General features: G+C 51.4%; 1 protein-coding gene across 5 annotated transcripts in view; it reads left to right on the top strand.

Annotated features, from left to right (window-relative positions):
• The window catches only part of NIPBL (NIPBL cohesin loading factor), a 160,944-nt gene that overhangs the window by 98,991 nt on the left and 43,227 nt on the right, over positions 1–18,726 (top strand). The window lies entirely within an intron of this gene.

Raw genomic sequence — 18,726 nt, 5'->3', positions numbered from 1 at the left:
CTGTGAGGGCAGCCGAGATGGGGTAAAAGTATGGCAACCGTTTCACCCCACAATTGTGGCCGGCGGCCATTCGTAAATGCTCCTCAATAAGTTTAGTGTGTGAGAGTGTTGCACAAATCGTCTCCTCCATGAATGGATGTGGTTCTTCTGAGCACATGTTAAATTCGTCCTGGTTTAGTGGGAGATTTCTTACAAATATTGTATCCGGCCTCATCTGTAAATTTGGCCCTAACTCCGTTCGGAAGATTTGCAGGTTTTCTATAGCAGAATTTTTTTTTGCATGTAAATATCCTGAACTGATGGCATCTTTATAAAGTTTATAGAAAATCAAAAAAGAAATGTGGCACTCACCCAGTTTGCAGTGAAGTTGATGTCTTTTATTTTACCATATCAAGGTTACAGACATTTTCTTGGAATCAGCAGGTAAAAAGTGAGGGTGCTGGGAGTGAAGAAAGCAACCGTTTGTTTTAGTCCTGAAGGATCATATGTTGTATGCCTTTAAATGCACTACAGCTCCTGGTGCCATTCAAATCTTTTCTTCTGAGAATCTTTGTAAAGTTTCTCGGCCAAATATGAGGGCCAAATGAATGACAAACAGAATTTGTTTTTATGATTCTACCATGCTCAGGTTGTGTACGGATTATCAAGCTCTTACCCATAGTAGATAGTTTCTTATGTCTAGGGGTGCAAGGAAAAGGTTGCTGGAAATTCAATAACTATCCCTATATTTAGTCCCACAATCTTAACCCCTTCACAACATCCACCGTACATCTGCAGCGCTGTGGGTGATGCGTTCCCGCAAACCGCTGTACATGTACAGCGTGATCGCAGGAGCTCACGCAGACCAACGACTTGATCCAATGCGGGTGTCTGCTCTACAGTCATGGCCAAAATTTTTGAGAATTACACCAAAATTCTATTTTCACATGATCTGCTACCCTCTGGTTTTTATTAGTGTTTGTCTGATGTTTATATCACATACAGAAATATAACTGCAATCATATTATGAGCACCAATAGGTTATATTGACAGTTAGAATGAGTTAATGCAGCAAGTCAATATTTGCAGTGTTGACCCTTCTTCTTCAAGACCTCTGCAGTTCTCCCTGGCATGCTCTCAATCAACTTCTGGACCAAATCCTGACTGATAGCAGTCCATTCTTGCATAATCAATGCTTGCATTTTGCCAGAATTTGTTGGTTTTTGTTTGTACACCCGTCTCTTGATGATTGACCACAAGTTCTCAATGGGATTAAGATCTGGGGAGTTTCCAGGCCATGGACCCAAAATCTCTGTTTTGTTCCATGAGCCATTTAGTTATCACCTTTGCTTTATGGCAAGGTGCTCCATCATGCTGGAAAAGGCATGGTTGGGCGCCAAACTGCTCTTGGACGGTTGGGAGAAGTTGCTCTTGGAGGACATTCTGGTACCATTCTTTATTCATGGCTGTGTTTTTAGGCAAGACTGTGAGTGAGCCGATTCCCTTGGCTGAGAAGCAACCCCACACATGAATGGTTTCAGGATGCTTTACAGTTGGCATGAGACAAGACTGGTGGGAGCGCTCACCTCTTCTTCTCCGAATAAGCTGTTTTCCAGATGTCCCAAACAATCGAAAAGGGGATTCATCAGAGAAAATGACTTTGCCCCAGTCCTCAGCAGTCCACTCCCTGTACCTTTTGCAGAATATCAATCGGTCCCTGATATTTTTTCTGGAGAGAAGTGGCTTCTTTGCTGCCCTCCTTGAAACCAGGCCTTGCTCAAAGAGTCTCCGCCTCACAGTGCGTGCAGAAGCACTCACACCAGCCTGCTGCCATTCCTGAGCAAGCTCGGCACTGCTGCTAGTCCGATCCCGCAGCTGAAACAGTTTTAAGATACGGTCCTGGCGCTTGCTGGTCTTTCTTGGGCGCCCTGGAGCCTTTTTGACAACAATGGAAGCTCTCTCCTTGAAGTTCTTGATGATGCGATAGATTGTTGACTGAGGTGCAATCTTTGTAGCTGCGATACTCTTCCCTGTTAGGCCATTTTGTCAGTCGCCCATGACAGCACTACCAGAGAGAGGGAATCCGCCCTTCAGGACAGGAAACCTACAGGATAAAAAGGGCGGTACCTCTCTCCTGCGTCAGTCTTTTGGTTTCCTGTCCTGACAGGGAACCCTCTAGGATGGTACCTGAGATCCGGAGCCGACCAGTCGACCTATGACGGCGGGGAGGCCCCTGTCACGGCTGGCGCGGTATCCGACGCTGCCGCTGCTGGGTCCGATGGGGCTGCAGAGTGCGCGGAGGGAAGCGCGGCCGCCTCCCCAGATTGGGGTAGGGGCTTCGGGGACCCGGTGTGCCTCGGCGGTGAGCAGGCACTTCCTGATTCGGAGCGGTGGCGTGGTGTGTGTAAGGACACCAAGATGGCAGCCGCACCGGATATAGAAAGTACTACTTCCGGGTCCCGGGCAGAGCGCGCATGCTCAGTGATCCAAGGGGGATCAGCGCTTTCCGGGAACGCAGCCCTGGAGGAGGGGGTGAATCGGCGCCAAAAGATATGATATTTAAACACCGCTGTGGAACCGCTCCTTGCTGCATGCAGTCCTAATAATGGAGGACAGCGACCAGCAGCTCCAGCAGGCGCAGCCCTTGCAGCAGCAGCAGCAGCCGCCACCGCAGCAGCAGCAACGTCAGCGGCACCACCAGCGCAAGCCAGATGACCAAAAGAAAAGGTCCTCTGCAGGCACCCGCAGTACCCGCTCCAGCAGCCATTCCACGCCGCGGAGTAAAGCCAATATGCCTAACCAGTCGACACCGCAGACTACGGATCTGATACAGGATCCTATACCTCCTCCAGAACCGGTACCTGTGGCTGCGCAAGATGGGTGAGTGATCTTCGTGAAAGTTCACCAAATAATTGGGGTCCCCCTTTTCCGTTTGTTTTTAGGCAAGAAAAAAAACGGAGAAAACTAAGAATAGAGTCTGCCCCTTATGCAGTGAACCCCTGTTGCAAAACTGGGATAAGAAATTGTGTGGCTCCTGTATAGGACAAGTCCTATGTGAAGAAACCCCTAGTTTCGCCTCTGAATTGCGATCTGTAATAAGATCAGAGGTGGAAACCGCATTTAAATCTCTTAAAGGGGAAGGGGTCGAGGAAAAAACACCTGTGCCCTATTCTCACTCTGATTCTTCTAGTCCTGAGGGGGACGCTTCAGACAGACAGGGTTCCTCCTCCTCCTCGGATTCGGAGAGCGGAGGCCGCCACTGCTTCCCATTAGACGAAGTAGATGCCCTTGTAAAGGCCGTAAGATCAACCATGGGGGTTGTAGATCCACGTCCTGACAAAACAGTACAGGACATTATGTTTGGGGGCCTAGGACAGAAAAGGCGCAGAGTCTTCCCACTTAACGAGAATATTCAAGCATTAATTAAGAAAGAGTGGGAGAAACCAGAAAGGAAAAATTCATCTGTCCCCTCCCTTAAAAGAAAATATCCCTTCGAGGAAGAGGCTTCTACGTCATGGGACAAGGCACCAAAACTCGACGTAGCAGTAGCCAAAGCGTCAAAAAAATTCGCATTGCCCTTTGAGGACATGGGAACTCTGAAGGATCCCCTCGATAAAAGAGCTGATACTTTCCTTAAAGGGGCCTGGGAATCAGCAGGGGGGTGTCTAAGACCTGCAATAGCAGCCGCATGTACTTCCAGATCTTTAATGATCTGGATAGATAACTTGGAAAAGCAACTAAAAGATGGAGTATCTAGACATAAAATGATTGAATCAATTCCCATGATTAGAGGGGCGGCAGCCTTTTTGGCAGATTCATCAGCCGATTCAATCAAGCTTACTTCAAAATCGGCAGCCCTGTCCAATGCAGCTCGTAGGACGCTGTGGTTAAAAAGCTGGCCGGGCGACCTACAGACCAAACAAAAACTCTGTTCAATTCCATGTGAAGGGAAATTCTTATTTGGGGAAACCCTAGATGACATTTTGCAAAAAGCAGGGGATAAGAAAAAGGGGTTCCCTATCTTAGCCGCACCATTTGTTAGACGGCCCTTTCGGAGTAGGAAGTTTTTTCGCAGACGTCCCCCAAGGGAACAGAACAGATGGGATGATGGGAGAAGGAAGGATAGGGGCTTCCACTTCGGTAATTTTCCAAGAGATAAAAAAAACCCTAAGTGACACCTTCCCCAGGGTGGGAGGGAGATTGTCTCAATACCTTCCGGCCTGGGAAAAAATTTCAACCAATTCTTGGATTTTAGATCTGATAAAGATGGGACTTCAAATAAACTTTACCTCCCTTCCTCCCCAAAACTATGTGGTCACCCCACTAAAACCCTCACCTCAGCAACAACAGGCCTTGGAACAAGAAATTTCAAAGCTCATAATGAAAGATGTGATCCAAGAAGTTCCCCTACTGGAAAGAGGCAAAGGGTTCTTTTCCCCACTATTTCTAGTCCCAAAACCGGATGGTTCTTTCCGCACAATAATCAATTTACGGAAACTAAACAGTTATGTAAGAAATCAATCCTTCAAAATGGAATCAATAAAATCAACAATAAAAAACCTGTTTCCGAATTGCTTCATGATAGTGTTAGATCTCAGCGACGCGTACTATCATGTCCCCATCCACAAAAATGCCCAGAAATACCTCAGACTAGCAGTAGTCATGGGAGGAGAAATAAAACAATACCAGTACAAGGCCCTTCCATTTGGCATCTCGGTAGCGCCTCGTATATTTACCAAATTGGTAGCGGAAATGATGGCCCACATAAGAGAAAAAGACATTCTAATAATACCGTATCTGGACGACTTCCTAATTGTCAGCAACTCGGCCCAACATTGTCGCCAACAATGCGACAGAGTGATAAAAATCCTAACAGAGTTAGGTTGGCTCCTAAATCTCCAAAAGTCAAAACTAGAACCGACCAGGGTTCAAGAGTTTTTAGGCCTCACTTTGGACTCGATAACACAGGAATGTCGTCTTCCAGACCAGAAAAAACAGAAAATATCAAATCTTGTGTCCAGAGCTCGTTCAAACCCTCATATGACCCTGAGAGGGGCGATGTCACTGCTGGGGTCCCTTTCTGCTTGTCTCCCGGCAATACAGTGGGCACAAATTCACACGAGGGATCTCCAGTGGGATATTCTGAGGAATCAGGTTACACTGGGGGGACACCTAGAAGGAAACGTGTCTCTAAATTCAAACACTATTCGTTCCCTAGCCTGGTGGTTAGATCCCAACAACCTATCAAAGGGGGTTCCGTGGGTAATAGAAACATCTCGGATAGTTACCACGGATGCCAGTCCCACGGGGTGGGGAGCTCACCTGGACGACAGTATCACTCAGGGGGTCTGGACAGATCAAGAATACGAGGTATCTTCAAATAAAAAAGAACTTTGGGCAGTGAGTCACGCTCTATCATATTTTCTTCCCAGCCTACAGGGGCATCATGTCCGGGTTTTTTCGGACAATCAGGTAGTGGTAGCCTACCTGAACCATCAGGGGGGAACCAGATCCCAAGCCCTAATGAACACCACTTCCCAGATCTTCACATTAGCAGAAGTCAACTTCCTATCCCTCTCTGCGCTGCATATAAAGGGGGTAGAGAACCAAAAAGCAGACTTCTTAAGCCGTACCCGATTAAAACAGGGGGAATGGGCACTAAACCAAAGCATCTTCGATCGGATTACCAAAATCTGGGGGGTTCCTGTAATAGATCTCTTTGCCAGCACAGAAAACAGGAAAGTAAGGGAATTTTGTTCTCTGAACCCCAAAGGGGGCCCTCGGGCTCTGGATGCATTTACGATCCCATGGACTCAGGGTCTAGCATACGCGTTTCCTCCTTACATCCTTATTCCGGCTGTTCTGCGGAAAATCAGGCAGGACAGGGCGAGAATCATCCTAATGGCCCCCTTCTGGCCCAAAAGGGCCTGGTTTTCCTGGCTGAGAATTCTATCGGTCTCCGATCCCTGGGTTCTCCCGGATCTTTTATACCAGGGACTGGTGTTCCACCCTCAGTCAGCAAACCTCCACTTGACAGCGTGGAACTTGAAAGGTCACTACTAAGGGCAAGGGGCTTTTCAGATAAATTAGTATCTACACTATTAAAAAGTAGAAAATCAGTAACAACTAAAATCTACGGTAAAACTTGGAAAAAGTTTTTGTCCACCTCTGGGGTAAAATTACAAGACGGGGTCCAAGTGGTCAAAATATTAGAGTTTCTGCAAAAAGGCTTAGATATGGGCCTCTCGGTGAGCACCTTAAAAGTGCAAATAGCGGCCTTAGGTGCATTATACAGTGAGAGTATTGCCTCTAACCCATGGGTAACAAGGTTTATTAAAACTGCAATACGGTCTAAACCTTTAAAAATCAGAAGCCTTCCGACCTGGGACTTAAATTTAGTCCTATCAGCTCTGACAGAACCTCCATTCGAACCCATAGATTCATTACCAATTAAAATCTTATCTCTCAAAACGGCCCTTCTCACAGCGTTGACATCTGCCCGTAGAATTAGTGACCTCCAGGCGCTATCTGCGAACCCTCCATTCACACAAATCATGGATGATAGGGTAATACTAAAAACAGATCCCGCTTATCTACCCAAGGTTGCTTCCAATTTCCACAGGTCCCAAGAAATAATCCTTCCCTCCTTTTGTCCAAACCCTAAAAATAAAAAAGCGGAAAAGTTCCACACCTTAGATGTGAGAAGGTGTTTAATACACTACTTAGAATCCTCCCGACAGTATAGGAAGGAAGGGTCTCTCTTTATCTGTTTTCAGGGACCTAGGAAAGGACTCAAAGCCTCCAAAAGCACTATAGCTCGCTGGGTAACTGATGCGATAGCCTTGACATACTCGTCCACGGGAAACGCAGTTCCTGAGGGGCTCAAGGCGCATTCTACAAGAGCCATGGCGACCTCCTGGGCCGAAAGGTCGGAGGTACCAATAGACAAAATCTGCAAGGCGGCCACCTGGTCATCACCTTCAACCTTCTTTAGGCACTACCGCTTAGACTTGGCCTCTTCGTCTGACTTAGCCTTCGGAAGAAGGGTCTTGCAGGCTGTGGTCCCTCCCTAAAGCAATGATCTCTGTAATTCTCTCTGGTAGTGCTGTCATGGGCGACTGAGAATACGGTAGTTACTTACCGATAACGGTATTTCTCAGAGCCCATGACAGCACCTGCTTATTCCCACCCTATCACGTGTGCGGTGAGCACCTTATTATATGAAATGTGTGTTTCTAATTTAGACACGGTGTAATCCTGATAAGTATTTTGTTAAAATTGTATATTTTCCTGTTGTCACTAACCTGGAGGACCTCTGATGCTATGTAAACCAAACTGACGCAGGAGAGAGGTACCGCCCTTTTTATCCTGTAGGTTTCCTGTCCTGAAGGGCGGATTCCCTCTCTCTGGTAGTGCTGTCATGGGCTCTGAGAAATACCGTTATCGGTAAGTAACTACCGTATTTGTGCAGTGCAATGATGGCTGCACGTGTTTCTTTAGAGATAACCATGGTTAACCCCTTAATGACAGACAATACGTCTTTTAACTGACCTGAGATATAAGAGAATATCCTCCCCATACAGATGACAATCCAGCAGCTGTCGGCTGTACACTATAGCTGACACCTTGCTGTATCCGCCATGATCAGTGTTTGCACCGTCCAAATCTGTTTAACCCCTTAGATGCTGCTGTCCACAGTGACTACTTCATTATACAGTGGGGCAAAAAAGTATTTAGTCAGTCAGCAATAGTGCAAGTTCCACCACTTAAAAAGATGAGAGGCGTCTGTAATTTACATCATAGGTAGACCTCAACTATGAGAGACAAACTGAGAATAAAAAATCCAGAAAATCACATTGTCTGTTTTTTTTTAACAATTTATTTGCATATTATGGTGGAAAATAAGTATTTGGTCAGAAACAAACAATCAAGATTTCTGGCTCTCACAGACCTGTAACTTCTTCTTTAAGAGTCTCCTCTTTCCTCCACTCATTACCTGTAGTAATGGCACCTGTTTAAACTTATCAGTATAAAAAGACACCTGTGCACACCCTCAAACAGTCTGACTCCAAACTCCACTATGGTGAAGACCAAAGAGCTGTCAAAGGACACCAGAAACAAAATTGTAGCCCTGCACCAGGCTGGGAAGACTGAATCTGCAATAGCCAACCAGCTTGGAGTGAAGAAATCAACAGTGGGAGCAATAATTAGAAAATGGAAGACATATAAGACCACTGATAATCTCCCTCGATCTGGGGCTCCACGCAAAACCCCACCCCGTGGGGTCAGAATGATCACAAGAACGGTGAGCAAAAATCCCAGAACCACGCGGGGGGGGGGGGGGGAGACCTAGTGAATGAACTGCAGAGAGCTGGGACCAATGTAACAAGGCCTACCATAAGTAACACACTACGCCACCATGGACTCAGATCCTGCAGTGCCAGACGTGTCCCACTGCTTAAGCCAGTACATGTCCGGGCCTGTCTGAAGTTTGCTAGAGAGCATTTGGATGATCTAGAGGAGTTTTGGGAGAATGTCCTATGGTCTGATGAAACCAAACTGGAACTGTTTGGTAGAAACACAACTTGTCGTGTTTGGAGGAAAAAGAATACTGAGTTGCATCCATCAAACACCATACCTACTGTAAAGCATGGTGGTGGAAACATCATGCTTTGGCGCTGTTTCTCTGCAAAGGGGCCTAGGACAACTGATCCGGGTACATGAAAGAATGAATGGGGCCATGTATCGTGAGATTTTGAGTGTAAACCTCCTTCCATCAGCAAGGGCATTGAAGATGAAACGTGGCTGGGTCTTTCAACATGACAATGATCCAAAGCACACCGCCAGGGCAACGAAGTGGCTTCGTAAGAAGCATTTCAAGGTCCTGGAGTGGCCTAGCCAGTCTCCAGATATCAACCCTATAGAAAACCTTTGGAGGGAGTTGAAAGTCCGTGTTGCCAAGCGAAAAGCCAAAAACATCACTGCTCTAGAGGAGATCTGCATGGAGGAATGGGCCAACATACCAACAACAGTGTGTGGCAACCTTGTGAAGACTTACAGAAAACGTTTGACCTCTGTCATTGCCAACAAAGGATATATTACAAAGTATTGAGATGAAATTTTGTTTCTGACCAAATACTTATTTTCCACCATAATATGCAAATGAATTGTTAAAAAAACAGACAATGTGATTTTCTGGATTTTTTTTTCTCAGTTTGTCTCTCATAGTTGAGGTCTACCTATGATGTAAATTACAGACGCCTCTCATCTTTTTAAGTGGTGGAACTTGCACTATTACTGACTGACTAAATACTTTTTTTGCCCCACTGTAAATGGTTAACAGTGTGTGGGTCTTTATCTCAATCGGTGCTCTCAGATCATGATTTTGTGGTCCTGATGTTTGCCGTGGCAATTCATGACCAAATAGCGGCCTTAGAGTCTGACGACTGTTGTATTCTGTTCAGAAGTTAGAGGCATTTAGGTGGTAAAAATACACATTTTCATTTCTGTCAGGCCACTTTGCATTAATTCCTGAAAAGCACCTGAAGGGTTAATAATCTACCTGACTGCAGTTTTCAATATGTCAGGGGGTGCTGTTTCTAAAATGGTATCACTTTTGGGGGTTTCCCAATATATGGGACCCCTAAAGTCACTTCAAACATGGATAAGTCCGTAAAAAATACATTTTGTAACTTTCCTTGAAAAAATGAAAAATTACTGCTACATTTTTAAACCTCCTAAAATGCTAACAAAATAAAAGAACATTTTATAAATGGTACTGATGTAAAGTCGACATGTGGGAAATGTTATTTATCAATGGTTTGCTGTGGTATGACCATCTGGATTAAAGGGATAATCATTCAAATTTTGAAAATTGCAAATTTTTTTTAACATTTTTCTCAATTTTTTTTATATTTTTATAAATAAACACAAAGCATATTGACCTAAATTTACCATTATCATAAAGTATAATTTGTCACGAAAAAACATTCTCAAAATCACTGGGATTTGTTGAAGCGTTGCAGAGTTATTACCACATAAAGTGACACTGGTCAGATTTCAAAAATTTGACTCCGGCACTAAGGGGTTAACTGAAGAGAAACAATGATACCAAGCACCAGCCTCCTTTTAAAGTGTCCAGTGATGTCATTCTTACTTAATCATGACTGATGGATCGCCAGCCCTGTCCTCATCAACACCCACACCTGTGTTACTGGATCAATCACTAAAAAAAATGTTAGCTGCTCCTTTTAAGGCAGGACTGCAATGATGTTGAAATGTGTTTTGGGGGTTAAAGTTCATTTTCTGGGCAAATATTGACTTTGCAAGTACAGTAATTGCTGTTAAGCTAATCACTCTGACATTCAGGAGTATATGCAAATTGCCATTAGAAAAAATGAACCAGTAGACTTTGGAAAAATTAACATTTGTCTCATTCTCAAAATTTTTGTCCATGTATACAAGAGCTGTCACCCTGCAGCAAAGCCCATGATCGGTGATGGAACCAATCGCAGGCATAAACCCCTCTGATATCGATCGGCATCGCAGAGGGAGGGATCTCTCTGCGCCGATCAGCACAACGTTATTCGCATTGGGCCCATAGTCTCCATGGTGAATTTGGGACGAAAGAAGGCTGGGGGACTCACACAGATACGGTGGCCTGTAAGCTTCTGCTCAGAGCAGCACCCGACAAGCCTCCGACCTGTGTACGAGACGCTAATCTGATGCCTTGCGATGCCAAACCATTGCATAGTACTATATCATAAATACATATATTTATGTTAAAATAAAATAAAGTACACATATTTGGTATCACCGCTTCCGGAACGATTCAATTAAAAAAAAAAAAAAAAAAAACATAAAAAAAACACACGGCAAAAAATGAATGTTTCTTCATACCACAAAACAAAAAGTGGAATAAAATGATATCAAACAGTTGCATGTAAATAAAAATATTTTATCTCTGGAAATATCTTGTCCTGCCAAAAATTAGCTGCCATACAGCTCCGTCAGCAGAAAAATAAGAATAAGGTATACATGTGGTGTCAATATGATCACTGCACCCCTAGATGAATTCATTGGGGGTGTAGTTTGTAAAATTGTCATTTATGGGGGTTCTGCTGTTCTGTCACCTCAGGGGCTCTACCAATGTGACATGGCACCCATAAACAATAACCACAAAATCTGAGCTCAATATGGCTTCTCTTCCCTTTTGAGCTTTGCACTGTGCCTCACTGGTAGTTTACTACTACATACAGGTGCTTCTCACAAACTTAGAATATCATGAAAAAGTTAATTTATTTCAGTTCTTCAATACAAAAAGTGAAACTCGTATATGATAGTCATTACACACAGTGATCTATTTCACTTGTTTATTTCTGTTCATGATTATGGCTTACAGCCAATGAAAACCCAAGAGTCATTATCTCAGTAAATTAGCATACTATTTAACACCAGCTTGAAAAATGATTTTAAATTCCGAAATGTTGTCCTACTGAATTGTATGTTCAGTAAATGCCCTCAATACGGTCAGGGCGCCTTTTGCATCAATGCGGCGTGGCGTGGGGGCGATCAGCCTCTGGCGCTGCTGAGGGGTTATGGAAGCCCAGGTTGCTTTGATAGCAGCCTTCAGCTCGTCTGCATTGTTGGCTCTGGTGTCTCATCTTCCTCTTGACAATACTTCATAGATTCTCTGAGGTTAAGGTCAGGCGAGTTTGCTGCCAATCAAGCACAGTGATACTGTTGTTTGTACACCAGGTATTGGTACTTTTTGCAGTGTGGACAGGGGCCAAGTCCTGCTGGAGAATGACATTTCCATCTCCAAAAAGCTTGTCAGCAGAGGGAAGCATGAAGTGCTCTAAAATGTCCTGGTAGACTGCTGCGCTGACTTTGGTCTTGATAAAACACAGTGGACCTCACCAGCAGATGACATGGCCCCCGAACCATCACTGATAGTGGAAGCTTCACACTAGACCTCCAGCAGCTTGGATTGTGGCCTCTCCACTCTTCCTCCAGACTCTGGGACCTTGATTTCCAAGGTCTACTATGGAGTATCAATCTATGGAGTATTGTCTAGAGGAAGATGAGACATCAGACCCGACCATGCAGACGAGCTGAAGGCTGCTATCAAAGCAACCTGGGCTTCCATAACCCCTCAGCAGTGCCACAGACTGATCACCTCCATGCCACGCTGCATTGATGCAGTAATTGATGCAAAAGGCTCCCAGACCAAGTATTGAGTGCATTTACTGATCATACATTTCAGTAGGACAACATTTCCGATGTTAAAATCATATTTCAAGCTGGTGTTATAAAGTATTCTAATTTACTGAGATAATGACTTTTGGGTTTTCATTGGCTGTAAGCCATAATCAAAATTGTAATTTTCCATTCCAATTCTGTGAATCACTTGATGGGTAAAAATGCTCACTACAGCCGTAGATGAATCCCTCAAGAGATGTAGTATCCAGAATGGGGTGACTTGTGGGGTACTGAAACTTGTAAGCTCTACACCTCTGATGGACTGCAGTGGTGGCCGGTAACCTAGTTAACGGGTAGGAAACTAAAACTAAACATCCATCTGTTCTTGGGAGCAAGGAAGATTTTTAATAAGAACCCAGTTACAAAGTTGCTTGTTTTTGCAAGAACTGTACAATGTTATCACGCTGGACTACCTCTTGGCATCCCCTCCTACCTCTCGGCATCCCCTCCTACCTCTCGGCATCCCCTCCTACCTCTCGGCATCCCCTCCTACCTCTCGGCATCCCCTCCTGCCTCTCGGCATCCCCTCCTGCCTCTCGGCATCCCCTCCTCCCTCTCGGCATCCCCTCCTCCCTCTCGGCATCCCCTCCTCCCTCTCGGCATCCCCTCCTCCCTCTCGGCATCCCCTCCTCCCTCTCTGCATCCCCTCCTCCCTCTCGGCATCCCCTGCTGCCTCTCGGCATCCCCTCCTGCCTCTCGGCATCCCCTCCTGCCTCTCGGCATCCCCTCCTCCCTCTCGGCATCCCCTCCTCCCTCTCGGCATCCCCTCCTCCCTCTCGGCATCCCCTCCTCCCTCTCGGCATCCCCTCCTGCCTCTCGGCATCCCCTCCTCCCTCTCGGCATCCCCTCCTGCCTCTCGGCATCCCCTCCTGCCTCTCGGCATCCCCTCCTGCCTCTCGGCATCCCCTCCTGCCTCTCGGCATCCCCTCCTGCCTCCTCCCTCTCGGCATCCCCTCCTCCCTCTCGGCATCCCCTGCTGCCTCTCGGCATCCCCTCCTGCCTCTCGGCATCCCCTGCTGCCTCTCGGCATCCGGTGCTGCCTCTCGGCATCCCCTCCTGCCTCTCGGCATCCCCTCCTGCCTCTCGGCATCCCCTCCTCCCTCTCGGCATCCCCTCCTGCCTCTCGGCATCCCCTCCTGCCTCCTGCCTCTCGGCATCCCCTCCTGCCTCCTCCCTCTCGGCATCCCCTCCTGCCTCTCGGCATCCCCTCCTGCCCCTCGGCATCCCCTCCTGCCTCTCGGCATCCCCTCCTGCCTCTCGGCATCCCCTCCTGCCTCTCGGCATCCCCTGCTGCCTCTCGGCATCCCCTCCTGCCTCTCGGCATCCCCTCCTGCCTCTCGGCATCCCCTCCTCCCTCTCGGCATCCCCTCCTGCCTCTCGGCATCCCCTCCTGCCTCCTGCCTCTCGGCATCCCCTCCTGCCTCCTCCCTCTCGGCATCCCCTCCTGCCTCTCGGCATCCCCTCCTGCCCCTCGGCATCCCCTCCTGCCTCTCGGCATCCCCTCCTGCCTCTCGGCATCCCCTCCTGCCTCTCGGCATCCCCTGCTGCCTCTCGGCATCCCCTCCTCCCTCTCGGCATCCCCTCCTCCTCGTTTTGATTAACTCTTCTGGCCCATCATCATTGCAGTATGACAGACATACAATGTCGTGCCAGGTGAACCAAAGAGGAGCTGCAGATACCGAAAGATGGGAAGAGGTTCACAAGGCTCTACTGACCTGGCTGCTAGACTCGTCTCTAAATTTTGCTTGTTGAAGTTTTGTCCCGTAAGAGAATACACTATGCCAAGTGTCTGACATGGTTGGACCACTTACCCCCAACCACGTGGTGAAACAGGCTCACCCTCTTCCGTCAGCCCCATCCCCCGAGTTGGCTTACCTGTAATCCTCTTTACAATTGGAGTTTTCCTTCCAGTGATTAGTAGTTTATCAGGTTTTTACACTTCCTGCTGCTTCTTGGGTAAAGTCATCTTGTGTGTGGTAGATGAATGGCGCTGTTCAGACTTGTAAGGTGCCAGCGTCATAAGGAAGCACTATATGTACTCTCCAATGAGCCTGTGTTCAGTATGGCGCCCTCCGCTGGAAGGACGGCGGTGAGGCGTGATTAATGGCCGTGCCCTGGATAGGTAATATCTGTGGGGCTGATACTGCGGTCATGGGGTGACATGTTCTGTGTGTGCTGCTGTGTATGACACCCGCTGATATTTTACCACCGTCTGTAACACATACAATATACTTTGTAAACAACAATGGATGGATGATAGATTTTCCATTATGGGGATTTGCCTTAAATGTCGGACAGAAGCCGTTTCCCTCATCGATCTCCGTTACGGGGCCTCGTCCTGCACCTCCGCATTTAGGGCTTTCTCCATTCACTAATACTGCTAAAAATCCCCTGTGACTCCAGTACCGAGCCGCGAGTATTTCCTGATGTAGTCATTCACTCGCCAAAGTGGCGATAATTGTACAAGACCACTGATTGGCTGCAGGGGTTATCACTGAAGCCAGTGATTGGCTGCAGGGGTCATAAGCACTTAACTATGATCTCCTAGTTCCCACAGAGTATGTAAAACTAAAGATCCATTTACAATGGCCGACATCGTGCAGCTTTGTCTAGACAGAACAATTTTTTTTACCGATTGCTCTTTCCTTGTGATTTATCAACTTCTATGTTGGCGATCTGTGTGGGATTTTGGACAGGAAAGTGTGTAATCGGTTATCTAGTGCTGTAAATCAGACAACTTCTTTACCAAGCATTTGTGGTCCTAGGCCCTTGTGGGGCTCCTGGAGACCTCCTCTCTCCCGGGCGTCTGTGGGGCTGCTCTCTGCTGGGCCTCCTCTCTGCTGGGCCCCTGTGGGGCTCTCAGGGGCCTCCTCTCTGCTGGGCCCCTGTGGGGCTCTCGGGGGGCCTCCTCTTCTGGGCCCCTGTGGGGATCTCGGGGGCCTTCTCTCTCCTGGGCCCCTGTGGGGCTCTCGGGGGGCCTCCTCTCTTGGGCCCCTGTGGGGCTCTTGGGGGCCTCCTCTCTCCTGGACCCTGTGGGGCTCTCGTGGGGCCTCCTCTCTCCTGGACCCTGTGGGGCCTCCTCTCTCCTGGGCTCCTGTGGGGCTCTCGTGGGGCCGCCTCTCTCCTGGATCCTGTGGGGCTCTCGGGGGCCTCCTCTCTCCTGGGCTCCTGTGGGGCTATCGGGGGCCTCCTCTCTCCTGGGCCCCTGTGGGGCTCTCGGGGGCCTCCTCTCTCCTGGACCCTGTGGGGCTCTCGGGGGGGCCGCCTCTCTCCTGGATCCTGTGGGGCTCTCGGGGGGCCTCCTCTCTCCTGGACCCTGTGGGGCTCTCGTGGGCCTCCTCTCTCCTGGACCCTGTGGGGCTCTCGTGGGGCCTCCTCTCTCCTGGACCCTGTGGGGCTCTCGTGGGGCCGCCTCTCTCCTGGATCCTGTGGGGCTCTCGGGGGCCTCCTCTCTCCTGGACCCTGTGGGGCTCTCGGGGGGGCCGCCTCTCTCCTGGATCCTGTGGGGCTCTCGGGGGCCTCCTCTCTCCTGGACGCTGTGGGGCTCTCGTGGGCCTCCTCTCTCCTGGGCCCTGTGGGAATCTCGGGGGCCTCCTCTCTCCTGGGCTCCTGTGGGGCTCTCGGGGGGGCTCCTCTCTCCTGGATCCTGTGGGGCTCTCGGGGGCCTCCTCTCTCCTGGACCCTGTGGGGCTCTCGTGGGGCCGCCTCTCTCCTGGATCCTGTGGGGCTCTCGGGGGGCCTCCTCCTGGGCTCCTGTGGGGCTCTCGGGGGGCCTCCTCTCTCCTGGGCTCCTGTGGGGCTCTCGTGGGGCCGCCTCTCTCCTGGATCCTGTGGGGCTCTCGGGGGCCTCCTCTCTCCTGGGCTCCTGTGGGGCTCTCGGGGGCCTCCTCTCTCCTGGGCTCCTGTGGGGCTCTCGGGGGGCCTCCTCTCTCCTGGGCCCCTGTGGGGCTCTCTGGGGGGCTTCCTCTGTCCTGGGCCTCTGGGGGGCTTCCTCTGTCCTGGGCCCCTGTGGGGCTCTCGGGGGGCCTCCTCTGTCCTGGGCCCCTGTGGGGCTCTCGGGGGGCTTCCTCTGTCCTGGATCCTGTGGGGCTCTCTGGGGGCCTCCTCTCTCCTGGACCCTGTGGGGCTCTCGGGGGGGCCGCCTCTCTCCTGGATCCTGTGGGGCTCTCGGGGGCCTCCTCTCTCCTGGACGCTGTGGGGCTCTCGTGGGCCTCCTCTCTCCTGGGCCCTGTGGGAATCTCGGGGGCCTCCTCTCTCCTGGGCTCCTGTGGGGCTCTCGGGGGGCTCCTCTCTCCTGGATCCTGTGGGGCTCTCGGGGGCCTCCTCTCTCCTGGACCCTGTGGGGCTCTCGTGGGGCCGCCTCTCTCCTGGATCCTGTGGGGCTCTCGGGGGGCCTCCTCCTGGGCTCCTGTGGGGCTCTCGGGGGGCCTCCTCTCTCCTGGGCTCCTGTGGGGCTCTCGTGGGGCCGCCTCTCTCCTGGATCCTGTGGGGCTCTCGGGGGCCTCCTCTCTCCTGGGCTCCTGTGGGGCTCTCGGGGGCCTCCTCTCTCCTGGGCTCCTGTGGGGCTCTCGGGGGGCCTCCTCTCTCCTGGGCCCCTGTGGGGCTCTCTGGGGGGCTTCCTCTGTCCTGGGCCTCTGGGGGGCTTCCTCTGTCCTGGGCCCCTGTGGGGCTCTCGGGGGGCCTCCTCTGTCCTGGGCCCCTGTGGGGCTCTCGGGGGGCTTCCTCTGTCCTGGATCCTGTGGGGCTCTCTGGGGGCCTCCTCTCTCCTGGACCCTGTGGGGCTCTCGGGGGCCTCCTCTCTCCTGGACCCTGTGGGGCTCTCGGGGGCCTCCTCTCTCCTGGACCCTGTGGGGCTCTCGGGGGCCTCCTCTCTCCTGGACCCTGTGGGGCTCTCGGGGGCCGCCTCTCTCCTGGACCCTGTGGGGCTCTCTGGGGGCCTCCTCTCTCCTGGGCCCTGTGGGGCTCTCGGGGGCCTCCTCTCTCCTGGACCCTGTGGGGCTCTCGGGGGCCTCCTCTCTCCTGGACCCTGTGGGGCTCTCTGGGGGCCTCCTCTCTCCTGGGCCCTGTGGGGCTCTCGGGGGCCTCCTCTCTCCTGGACCCTGTGGGGCTCTCGGGGGCCGCCTCTCTCCTGGACCCTGTGGGGCTCTCTGGGGGGCCTCCTCTCTCCTGGGCCCTGTGGGGCTCTCTGGGGGGCCTCCTCTCTCCTGGACCCTGTGGGGCTCTCGGGGGCCTCCTCTCTCCTGGGCCCTGTGGGGCTCTCTGGGGGCCTCCTCTCTCCTGGGCCCCTGTGGGGCTCTCGGGGGCCTCCTCTCTCCTGGACCCTGTGGGGCTCTCGGGGGCCTCCTCTCTCCTGGGCCCTGTGGGGCTCTCGGGGGCCTCCTCTCTCCTGGACCCTGTGGGGCTCTCGGGGCCTCCTCTCTCCTGGGCCCTGTGGGGCTCTCGGGGGCCTCCTCTCTCCTGGCCCCTGTGGGGCTCTCGGGGGCCTCCTCTCTCCTGGACCCTGTGGGGCTCTCGGGGCCTCCTCTCTCCTGGGCCCTGTGGGGCTCTCGGGGGCCTCCTCTCTCCTGGACCCTGTGGGGCTCTCGGGGCCTCCTCTCTCCTGGGCCCTGTGGGGCTCTCGGGGGCCTCCTCTCTCCTGGACCCTGTGGGGCTCTCGGGGGCCTCCTCTCTCCTGGGCCCTGTGGGGCTCTCGGGGGCCTCCTCTCTCCTGGACCCTGTGGGGCTCTCGGGGGCCTCCTCTCTCCTGGGCCCTGTGGGGCTCTCGGGGGCCTCCTCTCTCCTGGACCCTGTGGGGCTCTCGGGGCCTCCTCTCTCCTGGGCCCTGTGGGGCTCTCGGGGGCCTCCTCTCTCCTGGCCCCTGTGGGGCTCTCGGGGGCCTCCTCTCTCCTGGGTGGCCCCTTGTGCTTGTCGCCCTCCGTGGCGGCTGTACTCTCCGCGGTGCCCCGGTTGCAGTCCATAGCCCGTGATGCCGGGTGCTCTGCCCTGAGCGCTCTCTGTAGTGGCGGCACTAGATACTATAGCGCTGTGTTCTATGCGGCGGAGCCCCCGGCTGCCTGCAGACCCCTGTCAGGTCGCATCTTGCGTACATTGTTCCGTGCTCCTAGTGATCACACGGGCATGCCATAGGAAAGCAGCGGTTTCCAGCTGTCTGCGAGAGACGTCCACTAGTCGGCGCTAGCGCGGCTCTACAGTCGCCGGGTCCGGCAGTGATCACGGACCGGCCATCACATAGTTAACCAAAAGCGAAAGCGCTCGCCGTACAGTCTGCGCGGGTGTTTATATTCTCATCGTCGCCACAAGAGGGCGACATCCTGGGAAAGCGGCAGCACGTGGCCTGAGCGGTGAGGATGAAAACAAGCGGCGCGGCGGCTGTGTGTGGGGATGGTAGGTGGGGGGGATGACAGGGACCAGTGTGGGGGCGGGGTGTGATTGTGTACACATTATATAGGTGGTCGGATACAGATATACTTCTCCATACAGTGTATG

The sequence above is a fragment of the Ranitomeya imitator genome, chromosome 1 (assembly GCF_032444005.1).
Source record: "Ranitomeya imitator isolate aRanImi1 chromosome 1, aRanImi1.pri, whole genome shotgun sequence".
Lineage (NCBI taxonomy): Eukaryota > Metazoa > Chordata > Amphibia > Anura > Dendrobatidae > Ranitomeya > Ranitomeya imitator.
This window is presented reverse-complemented; position numbering and strand designations above follow the sequence as displayed.